Raw genomic sequence first — 23,203 nt, 5'->3', positions numbered from 1 at the left:
TTAAAAAAGTCTAAAAATCGTTTCAATTTAATAAAAGAAAGTGTAAAAAACGATTTGTTATGGTGATTTGGGTTTCAAAATAATATATGTATTAATGACATCACTTGTACCACACTAAAAATCTGATTAAATATATAAATAAATGAAAAGTTGGTAGAATGGCCATGCCAGCAACTTCAGGGTTCCAGGTTTGATTCCAGATTCCACCATCCTCGTCAGTGCCGTTGTGTCCTTGGGCAAAGCACTTTGCCCTCCCTGCTCCCAGTGCCACACACACTGGTGTAGATCAGGGGTAGAAACTAATTTTAGCTCAGGGGCCACACATGAAAGAAAATCTATTCCCATGTGGGCCGGACTGGTAAAATCATGGCATGATAACTTAAAAATAAAGACAACTTTAGATTGTTTTCTTTGTTTAAAAATAGAGCAAGCACATTCCGAAAATGAACAAATCAAATGTATTTTTTTAACACTTACATGCTGCAGTTAATAGCATTCTATCGTCATTTGTTGTTATTTATACTTTCTGAATAAATTATGTGATAATGTTCATCAGTCAAATAGGTGGAACTGAGTCTGGCAGAGTTTTAAAAATGCTCCCATTGTTGTTAATTTTTAATCTATCAGAAGATCCATCCATGCATTTTCTACCGCTTGTCCCGTTCGGGGTGACGGGGGGTGCTGGAGCCTATCTCAGCTGCTTCGGGCGGAAGGCGGTGTACACCCTGGACAAGTCGCCACCTCATCGCAGGGCCAACACAGATAGACAGACAGCATTCACACTCACATTCACACACTAGGATAAAATAAACAATAATATCAAAATCAAATTACAGGATGTTATTACTGTAATTTACTCATTTTACTCAACTGATGTAGTAACATCATGTGGTTTATTCTGTACATATGTGGCATCTGTTCGGGCTGGCGGTAATGCAGAAGTTGGACCCCAAAGCAGAGACCGAGTAGACTGGATGAACAAACCTGATCCCCGGTGGAGGTAATGGGGTTTCACTATGTAAAGCACTTTGAGTCTCTAGCGAAAATGTACTACCAGTATATAATAATAATTCACTTCACTTTAAAATAAAATAAAAATGTAATAATAAAAAAAAAAAGTGAGTTATGTATGTATATATATATATATATATATATATATATATATATATATATATATATATATATATATATATATATATATATATATATATATATATATATATATATATATATATATATATATATATATATATATATATATATATATATATATATATATATATATATATATATATATATATATAAAGTTAAAGTACCCATGATTGATATATACAGTAAAGGCCAAAGGTTTGGACACACCTTCTCATTCAATGTGTTTTCTTTATTTTCATGACTATTTACATAGTAGATTGTCACTGAAGGCATTAAAACTATGAATGAACACATGTGGAGTTATGTACTTAACAAATAAAAGGTGAAATAACTGAAAACATGTTTTACATTCTAGTTTCTTCACAAAAAAAAAAAAAAAAAAAAAAAAATATATATATATATATATATACTGTATATATATATATATATATATATATATATATATATATATATATATATATATATATATATATATATATATATATATATATATATATATATATGTATATATATATATATATATATATATATATATATATATATATAGGGCAGCATGGTGGCACAGGGGTTAGTGCATGTGTCTCACGAAGGTCCTGAGTAGTCCTGAGTTCAATACCGGGCTCGGGATCTTTCTGTGTGGAGTTTGCATGTTCTCCCCGTGACTGCATGGGTTCTCTGGCTTCCTCCCACCTCCAAAGACATGCACCTGGGGATACGTTGATTGGCAACACTAAATGGGCCCTAGTGTGTGAATGTGAGTGTGAATGTTGTCTGTGTTGGCCCTGTGATGAGGTGGCGACTTGTCCAGGGTGTACCCCGCCTTCCGCCCGAATGCAGCTGAGATAGGCTCCAGCACCCCCCGCGACCCCAAAAGGAACAAGCGGTAGAAAATGGATGGATGGATATATCCATCCATCCATTTTCTACCGCTTGTCCCTTTCGGGGTCGCAATTATATATATATATATATATATATATTAGGGGTGTGAGAAAAAATCGATTCGAATTCGAATCGCGATTCTCACGTTGTGCGATTCAGAATCGATTCTCATTTTTAAAATGTTTTTATTTTAATTTTATTTTTTATTAATTTTTTAATTTTAATTTTTAATTTTTTTAAATTAATCACTCCAACAAAACAATACACAGCAATACCATAACAATGCAATCCAATTCCAAAACCAAACCCGACCCAGCAACACTCAGAACTGCAATAAACAGAGCAATTGAGAGGAGACACAAACACGACACAGAACAAACCAAAGTAGTGAAACAAAAATGAATATTATCAACAACAGTATCAATATTAGTTACAATTTCAACATAGCAGTTATTAAAAATCCCTCATTAACATTATCATTAGACATTCATAAAAAATGTAAAAAAAGAACAATAGTGTCACAGTGGCTTACACTTGCATCGCATCTCATAAGCTTGACAACACACTGTGTCCAATATTTTCACAAAGATAAAATAAGTCATATTTTTGATTCATTTAATAGTTTAAACACATTTACATTATTGCAATCAGTTGATAAAACATTGTCCTTTACAATTATAAAAGCTTTTTACAAAAATCTACTACTCTGCTTGCATGTCAGCAGACTGGGGTAGATCCTGCTGAAATCCTATGTATTGAATGAATAGAGAATCCTTTTGAATTGGAAAAAAAATCGTTTTTGAATCAAGAATCGTGTTGAATTGAAAAAAAAAAATCGATTTTGAATCGAATCGCAAATAATAAATACAATAATACAAAATGAATAATCAGAAATAAAATAAAGTCAAAAATAAAAATAAGAAAAATAATAAATATTTAGATAAAATACTAAGGGAAAAATAACATGTTTTAGTTGCTTGTGTTCCCTCTCCCTCTCTCTCTCCCTCTCTCTCTACCACTCTCTCTCTCTCTCCCCTTCCCTCCTCCCCCCTTCATGCAGCGATGGGAGCCATACATGCACGCGCACGTACACGCGCACAGAAAACACACACAGAGAGAACACGCTAACACACACACGCACACACACACACACGTTGGAATCAGTCCGTCTGCGACCACCATGAGGAGCTGCTAACACACTCACTCAGGCGGGCATCAAACTTTCTTCAGCTGCTTTTTACACCCTCGAACGAAGAATTACTTGAAGGAAACAGTTCGCTCGGTGAGTTGAAGTTCATTTTTAAATTAACTTTATGAAGATGTTTTTTTTTCCTCGCTAGCTTGCCGCTATTTGCTTGCTGCCGTGCTTGCACTTGCACTTGTTCTCCCCTACGGAGGAAAAACTTTTAATTATCGCTTTTAACTCCCGTTTTCTGGACAATATCCTCCTTTTCCCAAAGACTTACCTGCCTCGTTTTGACGCCACAATGTTGAAGTTGACGGTTAGCTGTTTCAAAGTTGGCGGTTTAGCTGTTTCAAAGACTTCAAAGACTTTTAACAATGTTGAGGCTTCTGAATGTCATTTTCATTAACAGCACGTTAGTACATAGCCTTAAACAATAACAACAACAACAAAAGATACACCAACAACAAAGTATCAGTACACACAGAAACAAGTGTGTTGCTATTAGTTTGGCTTTTTGGACTTTTAGACCCCCAAATCAGCCCTTTTCATTCTCCAGCCAGAGTTCATTTGGAGGTTTGTGCCCTTGGCATGCATAAATTAAAGATGCAACAATACACTTCAAGTTTATGGTCTGCTGCAACCTAGTCAAGCACATACAGAATATTTCATATTGGCATTCTACTGTGTGCATGCAGTAATGTTCATTGGGACGTAACAGTTTCACCTGCATGGCTCCCAGAAGGATGTTTGAGTGGGAGCTTTAATTATAAGCTCACTTTGACCCCGCCATTTGCCCTCAGGCCCGACATCACACCCGAAGTCTCCCGGTTAAATCACGGCGTGGATTCCAAAACACCTCCATTGTTTACCTTCAGCTTTTAAACCTCAACATCTGTTTTGCTTCACACTGTCAACTGTTATTTTTAGGGATGTCCGATAATATCGGCCGATAAATGCTTTAAAATGTAATATCGGAAATGATCGGTATCGGTTTCAAAATTATCGGTATCGGTTTCAAAAAGTAAAATTTATGACATTTAAAACACCGCTGTGAAGTACTGAGCGCCAATAAACCTTAAAGGCACTTCCTTTGCGTGCCGGCCCAGTCACATAATATCTACGGCTTTTCACACACACAAGTGTACTTGGTCAACAGTCATACAGGTCTCACTGAGTTTGACCGTATAAACAACTTTAACACTGTTACAAATATGCGCCACACTGTGAACCCACACCAAACAAGAATGACAAACACATTTCGGGAGAACATCCGCACCGTAACACAACATAAACACAACAGAACAAATACCCAGAACCCCTTGCAGCACTAACTCTTCCGGGACGCTACAATATACAAATTGAAAATTTACACCAATGAGTTGACTGATGAATGTTATCGCATAATTTATTCAGAAAGTATAAATAATGACAAATAAAGGTAGAATACTATTAACTGCAACATGTAAGTGTAAAAAAACAACAACAATATTATGATTTGTAAATTTTTAGAATGTGCTTGTTCTATTTTTTAACCAAGAAAAAAATCTGAAGTTGTCTTTATTTTGAAGTTGTCTTTATTTTGAAGTTATCGTGCCGTAATTTTACCAGTCTGGCCCACTTGGGAGTAGATTTTTCTCCATGTGGCCCATGTTCTAAAATGAGTTCGACACCCCTGAGAAAAAAAAAAGCCTGGGCCCCTGGAGAGGGGGTCCAGACTGAGGCCAAGGGACAAAACAACTCATAGCCATAGCACACATCCCTCTTACATGTGTGTAAGAGGGAAACATCAAAGAACACAAAGGACATTAAAGACATTAAAAAGAGCATTAAGCTAGCCACATTAGAGACCACCTTCACTGTGTATAATGGTCATGCTTTTTGTTTTTTAGTTTATAGTACTGTATTGTTGATTGAACAAGATTCTTACACATGCGTACATTTCATATGTATATTAATGTACTTTCCTTTGTGTGCTTAGTATTACAGTGACTTCATTGTGGAATCTATCAATGAACAACCTCAAGTAGTTTTTTTTCATCTGTAATTTAAAAGACTGTTTACATATTTGGCAAACTAAATTCCAACATTTAGAAAGGGCAGAATAAGATATGTCAATAAACCAGGGGAGTGCAGCCTGTGTTACATTGTAGTAATAAAATAAGCAGCAACAATTGAAAAATAGAGCAAAATGGTCTAATATAAGAAAAATAAGTATTAATACTAAATTACTTATAACATAGATTTGTTTTTAAATATATGTAGAACAATTTTTTGCCTTTTTGAAGAAAATATGTGTCATTGCCCATTATGCAAATTATATGATGTCATATTGACTCCACCCCTGCCACTCCCCTATCATATCAATTAGTTGAGTAATCAGTAGACCACTAACTCTACTTAAAACGCCGCCTTTCTATCGCTGGACTCGATATGCCGCCCCCTCTTGGTGTGATGTCATCTACGGAACTTGAGCCCATTTCCCCACATAGACATTGTGGATAAAGGCATATAAAACCTATTATTTCGATTACTTAATTTGATTTTCTTGTCGCCCTGGTCCATGATTATACTTCAAAACTGATATAGTTAACATGAGCAAAAAATAAAAATAAAATAATCGTCATTTCCGGACATCCCTCCGCTTCCATCTTCTCTTCCATGGACACCAAAGCTTGTGTTGCCTCATGCCAATGCACACGTCATAGTCAAATCCAGTGTTGCTTTGTGTGCAAGTTCTTCAATTTAACTTATCTGAACAATATCCAGTGTTGTGGTATTTCAATTATCTGGAATCCAGTGTGCTGTGGGGCCCTATTGTAGTGAATCACACCTGAGACATCATAAATTAATTAAATCTTCGATAGACACGAAAACAATGTGATAAAGAACATTTTACATCAATCAATCTAGGGATGTAGATATCTGGTCAGGACACTCCTCACTCTTTTGCCTTCACCTTCATTGTCCATTCATTTTTGACGTTGAGTCCGCCACATATATGGCGGACAATAACTGATACAGTCTGCTTTGCCAGTCCAAATGCATTCGATGTTTTCCGTAATACAGGTAATACAAAGCACATGCTACCTTTTTTATGACGTCCACGGGAGCTCGCATTCTCGTTGTCTCCCCTTTGACAAATGGACAAAGTTTTTCGCTAAGTAGAATCACAGCTGACCTGGACATTCGAAAGTTCTCTTGCCGTCTGAGAAGTGTTGTATCCCAAATAGCTGCAATCGCTTTCTCTTAAGGTATTAATGTGTGATTTCCACAAGCGTCTGTACATGTAGAAGAATGAGAAACACGGGCATGTCTGGATGACTCGCCTTCATATTTCCAGTGGTTAGCTCCGAGTTACGAAACTGCTTAATTATGAAGCTGGCTGTGGCGCGTTGTTTCTGACGTCACTTCCTGTGTGGGGCGCAGTCTTTCTGGCGTCACTTCCTCTCCGAACTCAGTTTGTAAACGATCATTGAGTCCATACAAAGCTAAGTGCCGGAGATTCAAGAAATACACTTAGCCGTGTAAAAATTTGTCCGAGGAGGGGGACCTTAAACGCTGGTTTAGTGTGGCTGAAACGGGGCTAAGGCTAAATAATTATTCATTTAAGGGGTTCAACGACTTAGTGTAGACATGGCCTTAAAGTAGGCGTTTTGAAATGTGCTGAGACCCGTTAGAAAACAAGCCTCAAATCACTACTGTGTCTGTTTTGGGGGGTATTTTATCTGTTGACATTATTTTAGGTCCACAACTATGAAATAACTTCTAATGTTATCAGCATTAGAGGGGTCCTTTAAAGGTGTACCAAGGCCAATCACAGTAGCAACCGTGCTTGGGCTCATCTTGAGATTGCGTTGATTACATGACACATCTTTCTTACGCATGCACATGCAGTCGGGGATTTGCCTTTCGGATTCTTATTCTACGATTTTGATCCTGCGCTTTTGCATGTGCCTGTCCCACCTTTTCCAATTAGATACTCTTAAAGCACATCATGTTTGGATAGCGGGAGCGCACTAATCCACCTGCAAATACGGCACAAGTCCCCTCCCTCGGCCCGACTGCAATAGGTGGGCCATGGCAAGGCACGATTCCATGCATGAGCGGAACAAGTCTTATGCAGTCCCTTCTTGCAATTTTTTTAATGATAACCAACACACTTCATAATATAAATAAATGCAGACTCCGAATGATCAAAAAGTTGAACGTCGCAGTCAGTCGCTCTCCCGCGACTACATTTGTGCCCGCCATAAAATTGTGTCCTTTAATTGAAGCAATCGCTCCTCTCACAAGTAAATGACTATCATCATCTTGCACAAAAGAAATAATCAGAACCATGCTCAAGTCCAGCACGGTAAAATTTGCTGAATGCGTAAGGCTGTGCAATAGTACATTCTGAAAGCCTTCCTCTCAAACGCCACGCTAAACACTGGGTTGACAGCCCAGGACTTTGAGGTGATTGACCAGGACTGCTCAACTTATCTCTCAAACAGCGGGGATGTGTGGTGGCCGGGTCGAGCCTAACGTGTGCAGGGCTGGATTGCACCAGATGACCACTGTTACATAAATCCACAGATCTTTGCCTGGGTCAACTGGAGCACACGGACTCTGTCGATACAATAGACTGTCCACCGGGCAAGTCCAAATCATGTGAGCCTGACCTTAAGGGGGGTGGGGCGGGGGCGCCAGAGAACTAGCCAGAGCAGGATATTGCTACGTGTTCTTTCACCAGCAGCATTAAACAGCTGGCCGCTCGCCACTCAGCAGTTGAGGCTTTTCTGTTCATCCCACTGCCTGCGTCTCAGGTTAGAGGTTGTGTTTGGAGTTTGTCGAGGCGTTTTGAAAGGTTGTGAAATGCCAATAGCAGCAAGGGCATATTTGTTCTCCACCCACTGAAAGGTGCTTCGTTCTTGTTTCCTGCAGATAAAGATCGGTGTTGTATTAGCTCTAATTTGTTGTGGGTTACTAAACCTTTCAGTGTTTTCTCTCTCAATATATCAGGAACCCCACCCATCCACCTATCTTTTCTTTTTAGCTCCAGACCACAACAAAATTAATTTGTAGATACATTTAATGTAGAACAAGGGTCTAAAACTCAATTTAACTGTGGGCGGCACGAGGCAGAATCTGTTAGACTACAACGTATTCACTTCAGAATGCCCGATATGGACCAAAACTGATATCTCTGTATTTTTAGGCCGTATCGCGATATACGATATATATCGGTATTTTAAACGAAAGTGCAATATGTTTAGCTTAAGCTCAACACCACATTTATACTGTTACTACCAGCATTCTGAAAACTACTTTTAAAAAGTAATTAATTATAGTGTGACAGTCTCTCGCTGTCGTGCGGGTTCCATGGACCACCAAATAGGGACATTACTGCGAGCAGGTTTTGACTTTTCTTTATTCTTTCAATAAAGCTGCATCTTCTTGCTTCGGGTCGCTTTTCAGCTCCACTTCGCTCTGCTCGCTTTGCCGTCTGCTTTTCAGCACCACGTCGTTGTCTCCGTCTGGCTCTCGGTCTCTTGCGCGCTGCGTCTGCTTCGGACTCTCCAACTCTCTCTTCTCGTCGTTCACGGCTGCTGCCCTTTTACACAGTGCGAGGAGATTATCTGATTGTGCCCAGGTGGGCGATCCACGCACCTGATATGATTTACGGTGTCAATCCTGGCCCTGCCTCGCTGTCGGTCTGCCGGCCACGCCTCCCCACAAATAGTTACCTGTTACTTAACTAAAAAAGTAATTTAATTACTAATGGAATTACTCTTCTGTATCACTAGGGAAAGTAATTAATGTTACTTAAGAAAAACTTTAGATATATGTCATATGCGCGTAGAACGTCTGCGACGGTTTCAGCTGTTAGCTTTAGCATTGGCAGTTTGTGGGCTCTTACGGCTGTTCTGATTAATCTTTTCACCGGCTTGTGTTACCTCTGGTTAATAAAGAGGAGCCGGCGCCCACCCGCCAGTCACCGCACCTACGGTGTGGGCACGTCGGCTCTGCGCGAAGGTCATGGGGAGTTGGTGTCGACAATGTGCGCGGTAGGGACTCCAGACATGGGGCAGACCCTTTCCGCACGCCAGACTATTCCTCAACTACGATGCCTGCTGGGCCACGTACAGCCGTAACAAAAGCACATCACACCGGTATGGCGGTATTGTTTCAATTATCCATCTCTTTCTAAAATATACCGATATTAACTATAATACCAGTATACCGCGCAGCCCTACTTTAGAATCACGTTATAACCACGTGACAACTTTTTCTATACTTCTTCCATCTATAGTGACCCTGAGCTATGGTAGTCCTAAAGTCATTAAAAATGTAAAGTCACTTTAGATGTAAATATGTACAAACCCCGTTTCCATATGAGTTGGGAAATTGTGTTAGATGTAAATATAAAGGGAATACAATGATTTGCAAATAATTTTCAACCCATATTCAGTTGAATATGCTACAAAGACAACATATTTGATGTTCAAACTGATAAACATTTTTTTGTGTGCAGATAATCATTAACTTTAGAATTTGATGCCAGCAACACGTGACAAAGAAGTTGGGAAAGGTGGTAATAAATACTGATAAATTGAGGAATGCTCATCAAACACTTATTTAGAATATCCCACAAGGGGGGAAGGCTAATTGGGAACAGGTGGGTGCCATGATTGGGTATAAAAACAGCTTCCCAAAAAATGCTCAGTCTTTCACAAGAAAGGATGGGGCGAGGTACACCTCTTTGTCCACAACTGCGTGAGCAAATAGTCAAACAGTTTAAGAACAACGTTTCTCAAAGTGCAATTGCAAGAATTTTAGAGATTTCAACATCTACGGTCCATAATATCATCAAAAGGTTCAGAGAATCTGGAGAAATCACTCCACGTAAGCGGCATGGCCGGAAACCAACATTAAATGACCGTGACCTTCGATCCCTCAGACGGCACTGTATCAAAAACCGACATCAATCTCTAAAGGATATCACCACATGGGCTCAGGAACACTTCAGAAAACCACTGTCACTAAATACAGTTTGTCGCTACATCTGTAAGTGCAAGTTAAAGGCCTACTGAAACCCACTACTACCAACCACGCAGTCTGATAGTTTATATATCAATGATGAAATCTTAACATTGCAACACATGCCAATACGGCCGGGTTAACTTATAAAGTGCAATTTTAAAATTCCAGCCACACTTCCGGTTGAAAAACTCCTTTGGATATGATTTATGCGCGTGACGTCACAAAAGCAACGGAAGTGGTTGGACCCCATCGGACCCGATAGAAAAGCCTCTTGTTTTCTTCGACAAAATTCCACATTATTCTGGACATCTGTGTTGGTGAATCTTTTGCAATTTGTTTAATGAACAATGGAGACTGCAAAGAAGAACGTTGTAGGTGGGATCGATCGGTGTCTTAGCGGCTAAGTACAATACTGTAATATCTGTGATATTTGCATTAGTGTACTGTCTTTAAGGGTTTGGGGAACGCGCATGCGCGAGTGAGTTGGCGGAGAACTTGTGTGTGTGAGCGTGAGTTTTGGCTAACAGCAGCTCGTGTATGTGTGTGCGTTACTTTTTGAACTACAACCAGTTACCGCTTTTTAATAAAGCGATTGAGCAGCGCTTCCTCGTCTGTGTGACTCCTTCTACACTGCGGGGCATTACAATACTTACAGCAACACAACAAGGACTACTTACTACGCCTAGCCGATGCTTGCCGCCAAACCCACGGATGAAGTCCTTCGTCGTGCCATGATCGCTTGAATGCAGGTGAGCACGGCTGTTGATGGGTTTCTATCTTCATTTGAGAACGATGCTACGCGCTAGCTCAGTAGCTAAGTGTGTCACCGATGTATTGTCTTGGAGATAAGTCACTTTAAATGTCCATTTCGCGTGCTCGACTCTCATTTTCAAGAGGATATAGTATCCGAGGTGGTTTAAAATACAAATCCGTGATTCACAATAGAAAAAGGAGAGAGTAGAGGTCTGGTTGCTAAGTTAGCTTCAATGGCGTCGTTAGCACAGCATTGTTAACCTTCGCCAGCCTGGAAATCATTAACCGTGTATTTACATGTCCACGGTTTAATAGTATTGTTGATTTTCTATCTATCCTTCCAGTCAGGGGTTTATTTATTTTGTTTCTATCTTCATTTGAGAACGATGCTATCGCGCTAGCTCAGTAGCTAAGGGTGTCACCGATGTATTGTCTTGGAGATAAAAGTCACTTTAAATGTCCATTTGCGTGCTCGACTCTCATTTTCAAGAGGATATAGTATCCGAGGTGGTTTAAAATACAAATCTGTGATTCACAATAGAAAAAGGAGAGAGTACATAGTTCTGTGAGGTCTGGTTGCTAAGTTAGCTTCAATGGCGTCATTAGCACAGCATTGTTAACCTTCGCCAGCCTGGAAAGCATTAACCGTGTATTTACATGTCCACGGTTTAATAGTATTGTTGATTTTCTATCTATCCTTCCAGTCAGGGGTTTATTTATTTTGTTTCTATCTTCATTTGAGAACGATGCTATCGCGCTAGCTCAGTAGCTAAGTGTGTCACCGATGTATTGTCTTGGAGATAAGTCACTGTGAATGTCCATTTCGCGTGCTCGACTCATTTTCAAGAGGATATAGTATCCGAGGTGGTTTAAAATACAAATCCGTGATTCACAATAGAAAAAGGAGAGAGTACATAGTTCTGTGAGGTCTGTTTGCTAAGTTGCTAAGTTAGCTTCAATGGCGTCGTTAGCACAGCATTGTTAACCTTCGCCAGCCTGGAAAGCATTAACCGTGTATTTACTTGTCCACGGTTTAATAGTATTGTTGATTTTCTATCTATCGTTCCAGTCAGGGGTTTATTTTTTTTGTTTCTATATGCAGTTAAAGCACGATGCTATCACGTTAGCTCGTAGCTAAAGCATTTCGCCGATGTATTGTCGTGGAGATAAAAGGCACTGAATGTCCATTTCGCGTTCTCGACTCTCATTTTCAAGAGGATATAGTATCCGAGGTGGTTTAAAATACAAATCCGTGATCCACAATATAAAAAGGAGAGTGTGGAATCCAATGAGCCAGCTTGTACCTAAGTTACGGTCAGAGCGAAAAAAGATACGTCCATCACTGCCTCTCAAGTCGTTCACTATAACGTTCCTCATCTACGAATCTTTCATCCTCGCTCAAATTAATGGGGTAATCATCACTTTCTCGGTCCGAATCTCTCTCGCTCCATTGTAAACAATGGGGAATTGTGAGGAATACTAGCTCCTGTGACGTCACGCTACTTCCGGTACAGGCAAGGCTTTTTTTTATCAGCGAGCAAAAGTTGCGAACTTTATCGTCGATTTTCTCTACTAAATCCTTTCAGCAAAAATATGGCAATATCGCGAAATGATCAAGTATGACACATAGAATGGATCTGCTATTCCCGTTTAAATAAAAAAAAATCATTTCAGTAGGCCTTTAAAGCTCTACTATGCAAAGTGAAAGCCATTTATCAACAACATCCAGAAACGCCGCCGGCTTCTCTGGGCCCGAGATCATCTAAGATGGACCGATGCAAAGTGGAAAAGTGTTCTGTGGTCTGACGAGTCCACATTTCAAATTGTTTTTGGAAATATTCGACATCGTGTCATCCAGACCAAAGAGGAAGCGAAGCATCCAGACTGTTATCGACGCAAAGTTCAAAAGCCAGCATCTGTGATGGTATGGGGGTGCATTAGTGCCCAAGGCATGGGTAACTTACACATCTGTGAAGGCACCATTAATGGTGAAAGGTACATACAGGTTTTGGAACAACATATGCTGCCATCTAAGCGCCGTCTTTTTCATGGACGCCCCTGCTTAATTCGGTAAGACAATGCCAAGCCACATTCAGCACGTGTTACAAAAGCGTGGCTTCGTAAAAAAAGAGTGCGGGTACTTTCCTGGCCCGCCTGCAGTCCAGACCTGTCTCCCGTCGAAAATGTGTGGCGCATTACGAAGCGTAAAATACGACAGCGGAGACCCCGGACTGTTGAACGACTGAAGCTCTACATAAAACAAGAATGGGAAAGAATTCCACTTTCAAAGCTTCAACAATTAGTTTCCTCAGTTCCCAATCGTTTATTGAGTGTTGTTAAAAGAAAAGGTGATGTAACACAGTGGTGAACATGCCCTTTCCCAACTACTTTGGCACATGTTGCAGCCATGAAATTCTAAGTTAATTATTATTTGCAAAAAAAAAAAAAAGTTTATGAGTTTGAACATCAAATATCTTGTCTTTGTAGTGCATTCAATTGAATATGGGTTGAAAAGGATTTGCAAATCATTGTATTCCGTTTATATTTACATCTAACACAATTTCCCAACTCATATGGAAACGGGGTTTGTAAAAAAATGTTTTTATTTTGACACCTTTGAGTTCCCCAGGGGATGATCAGAGACAACTCGGCTTACTTATAGGAAGTTCCTCTTTGTGTTGTCTAATGTGTGTTTGTTGTGCTGTCATTTTTTGTCTGCACCGTTATTGTATTGTTTTTTTTTCTAGTGGGATTATAGATTGGCATATTATGTTATACTGTTAGCCACCCACGATGCACGAGCCGCAATTACACTGAATTATGAATTAAAGTAGAAGGCCACAAAATATGGACGCGGACAGTGAGTTAGAGACCCCTGATGTAGAAAGAAGTCAAAACATTGTGCCTTTTAATAGTTCAATTTAGGGCTGCAGCTATCGTAATCACTCAATTATTTTGTTCGATTAACTAACACTTTATAACCTCAATGCTTATTTTAGGGTATAAAGTCGAAATTTAAAAACGATTAAAAATGTTTTTTTCTGTATACAATAACCTTTATTCTTTTTTTGTAATAAATACACATCATCAACATCAAAATTACACCTTTATGATGTGCGCATTAATAACAATTTTTCTAAGAAATCTTTGCCGTTCGCTGCCACACAGATCACAGCACCCACACACCACTGCTCTCATGTGCACTCTATTGCAGCACAAGTGCAGAAACTAAGTCATGCGGGCCAGATTTGATCCATTTTTATTAGTTATACTCGTTAAATTATTAATCGAAGCAACAGAATATAAATCAAAGCTTTTTATAATACAATTAATTGATTTAATCGATTAGTTGTCGCAGCCCTAATTTACTTTATTTATCCTATCTACCCAGCAGCATGTCATTACTGTTTCTACATGGTATAAAACCCTTGTCTCCACTGATAATGGCGGGAATAGCGACTGCAATGATTATATGACATGTATCTATCTGTCGCAGAGCTTGACCTTGGGGAATCTTTGTAATTATTTTTTAATACCATGTGAGGTGAAATTGCATAAGGTTATAATGTTCTATGACTTGGTAACCCTGTGCATTTGTTGTCGTCGTCCATCAATTTTGACCCCCTAAACTCTAATTCCCATTATCCAGCTGTAAACCTGGGGCACACAGTGCTTTTATTTAATTTAATATTTAATCTAATTAATTAATTAGATTTTTTAAATCAAGTAAACCCCACTTTACAGCCTCAAAGCAAATTTCAGTAAAAATAGTTTAAATAAAGAAACATTTTTCTGCTTGCCAAAACGTTCATTCTTTTTTTTAAACAAATGCAAATCAAATATGTGTGAAATTACAGAAATAGAAAATAAAAATAATAAAAATCATGTGGGCTCTGATGCAGCGTTTCTGCAGAAACTATGTGCACTTATTTTAAGTTTGGGTGTCTGCATCCAGTCCAGATTTTATACATTTGTATTAGTTACACATTGAACGGTTAATCGAAGCAAAATATAGAAATCAAACCTTTTTTGTAATCACATTATTCGATGTATTCGATTAATTGTTGCAGCTCTAAATGTGACAAAATGAGTTATACTACAGCTATTCTTGAGGCACATAAATCTTTCCTGGCACTGATTTATGTGAATTCGATCAGTGCAGAAACGGATCGATCACAGGTCGATTCTTGTGTTCTGCATTTTCAATCGAAGCGCTGGGTTCACATGATGAGGCTAAATTAAATTACACACTCCCCTCCTGCTTGTTAATAAGCACATAAGCACGCACAGCACCGTCTTTAGGAGTCCCCTTGTTTTTCACCCATAATCAATTTTAAGTGGTCGGGGTGGGGGATTCAGTCAGGATCTGCAGTGGCTGAAAAAGAGCTTTGTTCCCCATGTGAACTTTGTGCAGGAATGGCGCTTGTTTCGCATGTCAGGCGTTATTTACTTGGACGCTGTGTTTGGGTTTTAGACCAATTGCCTGGCTGTTGGCTGCAGTCTCTTGTTGGAGTCAGTCCAGGGTTGCTAATAGACGCTCACTTACGACGCAGTTAGGCTAGTTTGCCAGTTCCCATAGGCTGTGTGAGGACTAAGATGGATTCAGGTAATTAAAGGCCTACTGAAATGAATTTTTTTTATTCACAACTTTTGGTCGCTGATTAAAAAAAACCTTGCCTATATCGGAAGTAGCGTGACGTCACCGGAGGAAGGACTCTTCACATTTTCCCATTGTTTACAATGCAGCGAGAGAGATTCGGACCGAGAAAGCGACGATTACCCCATTAATTTGAGCGAGGATGAAAGATTTGTGGATGAGGAAAGTGAGAGTGAAGGACTATAGTGCAGTGCAGGACGGATCTTTTTTCGCACTGACCATAACTTAGGTACAAGGGTTCATCGGATTCCACACTTTCTCCTTTTTCTATTGTGGATCACGGATTTGTATTTTAAACCACCTCGGATACTATATCCTCTTGAAAATGAGAGTCGAGAACGCGAAATGGACATTCACAGTGACTTTTATCCCCACGACAATACATCGGCGAAGCTCTTTAGCTACTGAGCTAACGTGATAGCATCGGGCTCAAATGCAGATAGAAACAAAATAAATAAATCCCTGACTGGAAGGATAGACAGAAGATCAACAATACTATTAAACCATGGACATGTAAATACACGGTTAATAATTCCCAGCTTGGCGAAGCTTAACAATGCTGTTGCTAATGACGTCATTGAAGCTAACTTAGCAACGGGACCTCACAGAGCTATGATAAAAACATTAGCGCTCCACCTACGCCAGCCAGCCCTCATCTACTCATCAACACCCGTGCTCACCTGCGTTCCAGCGATCGACGGAAGGACGAAGGACTTCACCCGATCATCCGTGCGGTCGGCGGCTAGCGTCGGCTAGCGCGTCTGCTATTCAAGTCAAAGTCCTCCTGGTTGTGTTGCTACAGCCAGCCGCTAATACACCGATCCCACCTACAACTTTCTTCTTTGCAGTCTTCATTGTTCATTAAACACATTGCAAAAGATTCACCAACACAGATGTCCAGAATACTGTGGAATTTTGAGATGAAAACAGAGCTTTTTTGTATTGGATTCAATGGGGTACCAATACTTCCGTTTCAACGATTGACGTCACGCGCATACGTCATCATATATAGACGTTTTCAACCGGAAGTTTAGAGGGAATTTTAAAATTGCACTTTATAAGTTAACCCGGTCGTATTGGCATGTGTTGCAATGTTAAGATTTCATCATTGATATATAAACTATCAGACTGCGTGGTCGGTAGTAGTGGGTTTCAGTAGGCCTTTATTAAGTAATGCATTTTGGGGGTTCACCAACCATCAGACCACTCCAGACCCTCTGCTGTGTTTAGTCTTCAACCGCCTCCTCTGCTCAAAAAGGTGGCAGAGCTGCAATTCAACTCATGCTGTGGCTATCACTATAAAAGGTGTCGTCTTTGACACTGACCCCCTGCACCCATCTGTAGCCAATTGTCCCTCTTGTGATCATTAGCAAGCTTCTTACCATCAGGGTATGTTTACACAAAGACCTTGAAAAAACTGCATATCTCCCCCCTCCCAGTTCACATACTGAAGACATGCAAAAAGTCAACAATGTAGCATGCATACCAGTCAATTAATTGACGATGTCCCTTTGGAAGTCAGTTGAACACATTTGCCGTGTAGTAAAAGTACAGTCTTGCAAAGAAATTCGAGACCGTAAATGCTCCATTTACAATATAGTCCGGGGATCGGCAACCCGCGTGCGGCTCTTTAGCGCCGCCCTAGTGGCAACCTGGAGCTTTTTCAAAAATTTGTGAAAAGTGGAAAAATATGAGGAAAAATATATTTTTAGTTTTAATATGTAAGGTAAGGACAAAAAAAAAAAATATTAAGGACAAACATCACACAAACCTTCATAATTGTTAGAAAGCCCACTGTTTAATATGTTTGTTTTTATGCTTCACTGATTTGAGTATTTGGTCAGCGTCATTTTGTCTTACTAATTTTGGTGGTCCATGAACGCACCATATTTGTGTGGCCTGTGGCACAGCAGTTTGTGTACATCAGGGGTGCCCATTAGATCGATCGCGAGCTACCGTTTGATTGGGGATTGTGTGTCGCTTGATCACGAGGCATTAAAAAAAAAAAGGAGACCTAAAAATTACTGATCATCAATTTCGTCACTTGATTGACAGTCACTGCACCCGAGGATCTTGTGTGATGACGCTGACTGCTGCAAGCTTTGTATGAAGGGAAAAAAAAACGACCCTCAAGAACGCGAGAAGCACTTTTTCTTTCAACAGACTCTCTCTCCGTACCGGCTGTAAAAAGTGTAAAGACACAGTCCCTTTTCACAATAAAAGTGCTGCTCCATCCTGCCTGGGCTAACAATATAAAAGTCTCAGAAAACTAGCGCATACAAGCTAGCAAGTTTACTTTATTGTGTTTCTTGTAAAGGGTAAAAAAACAGGTATGGAAGCTGGAGAAATAAAAAGCTAAAAACTACCTCATTCATGTGGTGTTAGAAAGAAAGGAGGACTTTTTTTTTTACCTCCGCAATGTAAATTCGAAATTCTGGAGCTTATCAGCAACTACTGTGAATCCTGTCTGATTCTAATCAATGCAAGTCATCAGAATAAGGTAATACACCAATTTATATTCTTGTCTTTATGAAAGAAAGGAATCTATATGTCTTAAACATGTTTGTATTTTTATTAAACACCTTTAACCTGTGAACAAAAAACATCTATTTTATGTCTCATGACACATTATTTGTATATAATATTGGCTGCATTTCTGATCGTTGTTTGTGTGCCATGTTGTTCCAGACCACAGCAAGCATTACCCAGCTCGCCAAAGATTGTAATAAAACCATTAGAAGAAGACAGCCTGACGTTTCCTTTAACATGGACACTCACATCTATACCTTTGGCCATTCTAAGCCAGTAATTTCCAGGAGTTATCTCACCCTCTTGACAAGCCACCGTTTTACTAATGTTTTCCAATGTTGTAAAAATGTCTAGAATAAATATTACATTTCACCATTTTTGTCAACGAAAATTTGCGTCAAAAATACCAAATAATACCAAATAATCAATTGCCGACACATGTATCATTCAACAGGTGGCTGTTGCAAACAATACAAAAAAACGGCTCAGTCAGCATTACTTAGTCAGACTATATTGTAAACAACAATAAGGCAAGTGTAACACGCATGAGTTTCACAACCATAGCTGAGTGGTGCACATTTTAAAGCACATGCAGAGGTAGATAAAGCTGCGGAATGCTGCCCACTCAATATACTTCAAATGCAGCTTCCACTGTTTTGTAGAGTTAATAGGAACTCCGGCTGTCTTCGACTAAGGATGTTAATATTCAAATCTGATCGCAAGATCACAGCCAAAGGCTAAAATACTCAGATAAACAAATAAGCATAGTAGAGATTATGAATCCACTTATCCTATCTCTGTGAGGGCCTTGGATCGGCCTCGCCGGGCTTGGCTTTAGGTCTGAAAGAGCGTCAAGAAGATGATCAAACTTGGTTATCTACAGGAGGTAAACGTAACAAGGTTTCCATAGGTGAACCTGCGAAAGGATCATTACCGTTGCTAGAGGGCCGGAGCTACACCTCGGCGGCCTCTGCGTCCCTTAATCTTGTAGTTGTAACATCTTCAAGTACTATCAGAGGTCAATGTCCAACCATTTGTCTGCGAGGTTGACAGTGGAATCAGAGTCCTCCCATTCGAATTGTTGAATATTTGACCATTATAAGACACCCCTAAAGAGAACTACATCAAGATGTTGCTGACAGCCAAAGGAGATTGTGGGTAGATGAAAAAAGGGGCACTTAGAGTAGGGCTGCAACAATTAAATCGATTCATTCAATTTGAAAAACCCTAATCAATTCTGTTGCGTTGATTAATCGTTTAATGAGTGTAATTAATAACAATTGATAAAGAGCTATTTTAAGTATGGGACACAGTTTCTGCACGGCCGCCGCAATAAAGGGAACATGAGAACAGTGATGTGTGGGTTCCGTGATCTCTGTGGCGGAAAACAGCGGAAATTATTTAATTTTTTAAATTTTTATTACTGCACACATATTGAACGTGCAGTTTTAATGTAGATGTGTATTTATTAAAAATTAATAATGAAGCTTATTGCAAGCAGAATTGTTTTTGTTTATTTCAACAGTTTTTCCCTAAAATACGCATTGAGGCTATATATTGATTACTGATTGACTTGACTACTTGACGTGACTACTGATTGATAAAGTGATTGATTACTCGACGAATCAAACACACTAATCAATAGAGTACTCGATTACTAAAATAATCAAGGTCTGATCTAGAGTAAAAAAACAAACGCTTAGTCAGCCCTGTGTTTAAAGGCCTTCTGAAATGAGATTTTCTTATTTAAACGGGGATAGCAGATCCATTCTGTGTCATACTTGATCATTTCGCGATATTGCCATATTTTTGCTGAAAGGATTTAGTAGAGAACATCGACGATAAAGTTAGCAACTTTTGGTCGCTGATAAAAAAAAAGCCAGGTTGAAGAGCTCCTCACATCTGCACATTGTTTTCAATCATGGACGCCAGCAGCGTGAGCGATTCGGACCGAGAAAGCGACGATTACCCCATTAATTTGAGCGAGGATGAAAGATTTGTGGATGAGGAATGTGAAGGATTAGAGGGCAGTGGAAGCAAATCAGATAGGGAAGATGCTGTGAGAGGCGGGTGGGACCTGATATTCAGCTGGGAATGACTAAAACAGTAAATAAACACAAGACATATATATACTCTATTAGCCACAACACAACCAGGCTTATATTTAATATGCCACAAATTAATCACGCAAAACAAACACCTCCCCCCTCCCGTTCATATAACCCGCCAATACATCTCAAACACCCGCACAACACACTCAATCCCACAGCCCAAAGTACCGTTCACTTCCGCAAAGTTCATACAGCACATATATTTCTCCAAAGTTACATACGTGACATGCACATAGCGGCACGCACGGATGGGCAAGCGATCAAATGTTTGGAAGAAAGCTGCATACTCACGGTAGCGCGTCTGCTATCCAACTCAAAGTCCTCCTGGTTGTGTTGCTGTAGCCAGCCGCTAATACACCGATCCCACCTACAGCTTTCTACTTTGCTGTCTTCATTGTCCATTAAACAAATTGCAAAATATTCACCAACACAGATGTCCAGAATACTGTGGAATTTTGCAATGAAAACAGAGCTGTTTGTATTGGATCCAATGGGGTCCGAATACTTCCGTTCACTCCGTGACGTCACGCGCAAACGTCATCATACCGAGACGTTTTCAGCCGGATATTTCCCGGGAAATTTAAAATTGCACTTTATAAGTTAACCCGGCCGTATTGGTATGTGTTGCAATGTTAAGATTTCATCATTGATATATAAACTATCAGACTGCATGGTCGGTAGTAGTGGGTTTCAGTAGGCCTTTAACCTTTGTGGTTCAAACTGAAAATTAACACATTTGTATGTTATGAGTTCATCCAAACTATGTTTTCCAAAACAACAATCGATTTTGCTTCTCCTGTAAACAGTGGTTTTAAACATGCATCGTAGTTGTCCATTTGAGGATTTTGATGTATGACTTACAGGGGCTCTGGTCTTGAGGTGTGCTGCTTTGGCTCCACAAAGCAGACATCTGGGCCAGCCCCCACCCCCTTCGCTACACACGCGCGCGCACACTCAGACACTCTGCAGCCACAACACAACACTGCCATACCTTCTAGACCCCCAGGCTGGAATAATTTCCTATTGGCAGAGAGGGACACCATCTGTCGCTGTGTCCCAAGCAGACACGCCTGTAAAGGCATTTGATGCGTGTATTACTAACCATGCATAATGCTTCAATGCATTCCAAAGATGTTTCAGCAAAACTCACCATAAATCAAGATTTAGAAACAGCTGACGACAAGAATATTAGTGTTTTTTCCATGGTGAGACACAAGATGAAGAAAGACATGGACAGTTTACAATAGGGCTGGGCGATATGGCCTTTTATTAATATCTCGATATTTTTAGGCCATGTCATGATACACGATATATATCTCGATGTTTTGCCTTAGCCTTGAATTAACACTTGATGCATATAATCACACCAGTATGATGATTATATGTGTCTACTTTAAAACATTCTTGTTCATACTGCATTAATATATGCTCATTTTAAATTTTCATGCTGAGAGGGAAATCACAACAAAGTCAATTCACCAAAACTGTATTTATTAAACAGTTATTAAGCAGTGGCACAAACTTTCATGTCATTTCAAAACAGAAAGTGCAAGATTGTCAGAGACATTTTAAAACAAGCTATGAGTGCACTTTTGTGCATGATGTCACTAAGATGACATATCAAAACAACACTAATTAAAGTGCACTTTTTGTACAGAACGCCACTACAATAGTTTAAAACAAATAAAGTGCACTTTTGTGCATGATGTCACACAAGACATTTCAAAAACTGTCAAATAAAAATTAGCTGCATAATAGGAAACCAAATTGTGTATGTCCTTCGCTATGTGGTAGGTAACTGCGGACGTTATCTCCTGTTTTTGACTATTTCCTCATTCTCTAGCGGGTGACTTTTCAAATGATGCTACAAATTAGTAGTGCTGCTACTTTTTGTAGCAACGCTTTTGCCGCATACTTGACATATTACGGTTGTCTGTTCAACATCTTCCCGCTTGAAGCCAAACCACCGCCAAACGATGGACCCGTGCTGTTTTTCTTGGGAATGAATTCTTCCTCCATTTGTTACCATATTCGCACCTTCTCTCTCTCGTATTACCACTCGCACCGCTCCGCTAATCACCTGCCGCTGCTAACGTTACCTATGCCGCTACCTCTCTGCTCAGCGAGGGCTAGGGTTGGGTATCGTTTGAATTCGAACGATTCCGATTCCGATTCTTTGTTTCGATTCGGATTCCTGGCGATTCTCGGTCCCGATTCTTTTAAGAGGCAGGGTCAAAAAAAAGTTTAGGATATTTTAAATGAGCTAGCTAACCTACAGTCTTTCTGAATGAAATAGTCTGACATTCTCCATCAAATTTGAATTATATTAACTTTTTTATGAACTTTACTATAAATTCCTCACAGGACTGTTTTCAACTAGAATATAAATATAAAATCTATGAACTTGAATATAAATATGATAAATTATGAATACATTTTCCCAGGGGTACACTTTCCTCAAGAGAGCTTTATTTTTGAAAACCTCATGAAAACACATTTACACATAAGTGTATGATGCTGCAGGAAACCTCATGAAAACACATTTACACACACAAGTGTATGATGCTGCAGGTACTTAAAAATGATACCGTGCTCCCACTGATGGCTAACCTGGTGCAGAAAAGCAAATAAACAATAAGAAACAACTTGCAAAACCCAGTCCAGATTAGCAGCAGGTACAGTATAAAATCAGAGACAGTTCTTGTTTAGGAAAATGACCATATCCGCCTTCCCAGGCAGGATGCGTGAGCGTTCTGGACAGATAGTGTCTCCTGCTGTGGAAAATACACGTTCGCTGGGTGTGGAAGAAGCTTGAACGCATAAATAGGAGAAAGCGAGATATGACAGCAAAGGATAAGTTGGTTCCACCGGACCACCACCATGCAGCAGGGTCGTCAGACATAAGTTCATGTT

The 23,203-nt window shown here is 39.6% G+C and overlaps 1 protein-coding gene across 1 annotated transcript in view; it reads left to right on the top strand.

The window, feature by feature from the left end:
- The first annotated feature begins 3,120 nt into the window (after positions 1-3,120).
- The window catches only part of sema4d (sema domain, immunoglobulin domain (Ig), transmembrane domain (TM) and short cytoplasmic domain, (semaphorin) 4D), a 94,636-nt gene continuing 74,553 nt past the window's right edge, over positions 3,121-23,203 (top strand). The window contains 1 exon segment of the mRNA XM_062031338.1: positions 3,121-3,313. The gene's annotated coding sequence lies outside the window, so the exon portion shown is untranslated.

This window comes from Entelurus aequoreus, linkage group LG21 (assembly GCF_033978785.1).
Source record: "Entelurus aequoreus isolate RoL-2023_Sb linkage group LG21, RoL_Eaeq_v1.1, whole genome shotgun sequence".
NCBI classification, from domain to species: domain Eukaryota; kingdom Metazoa; phylum Chordata; class Actinopteri; order Syngnathiformes; family Syngnathidae; genus Entelurus; species Entelurus aequoreus.
This window is presented reverse-complemented; position numbering and strand designations above follow the sequence as displayed.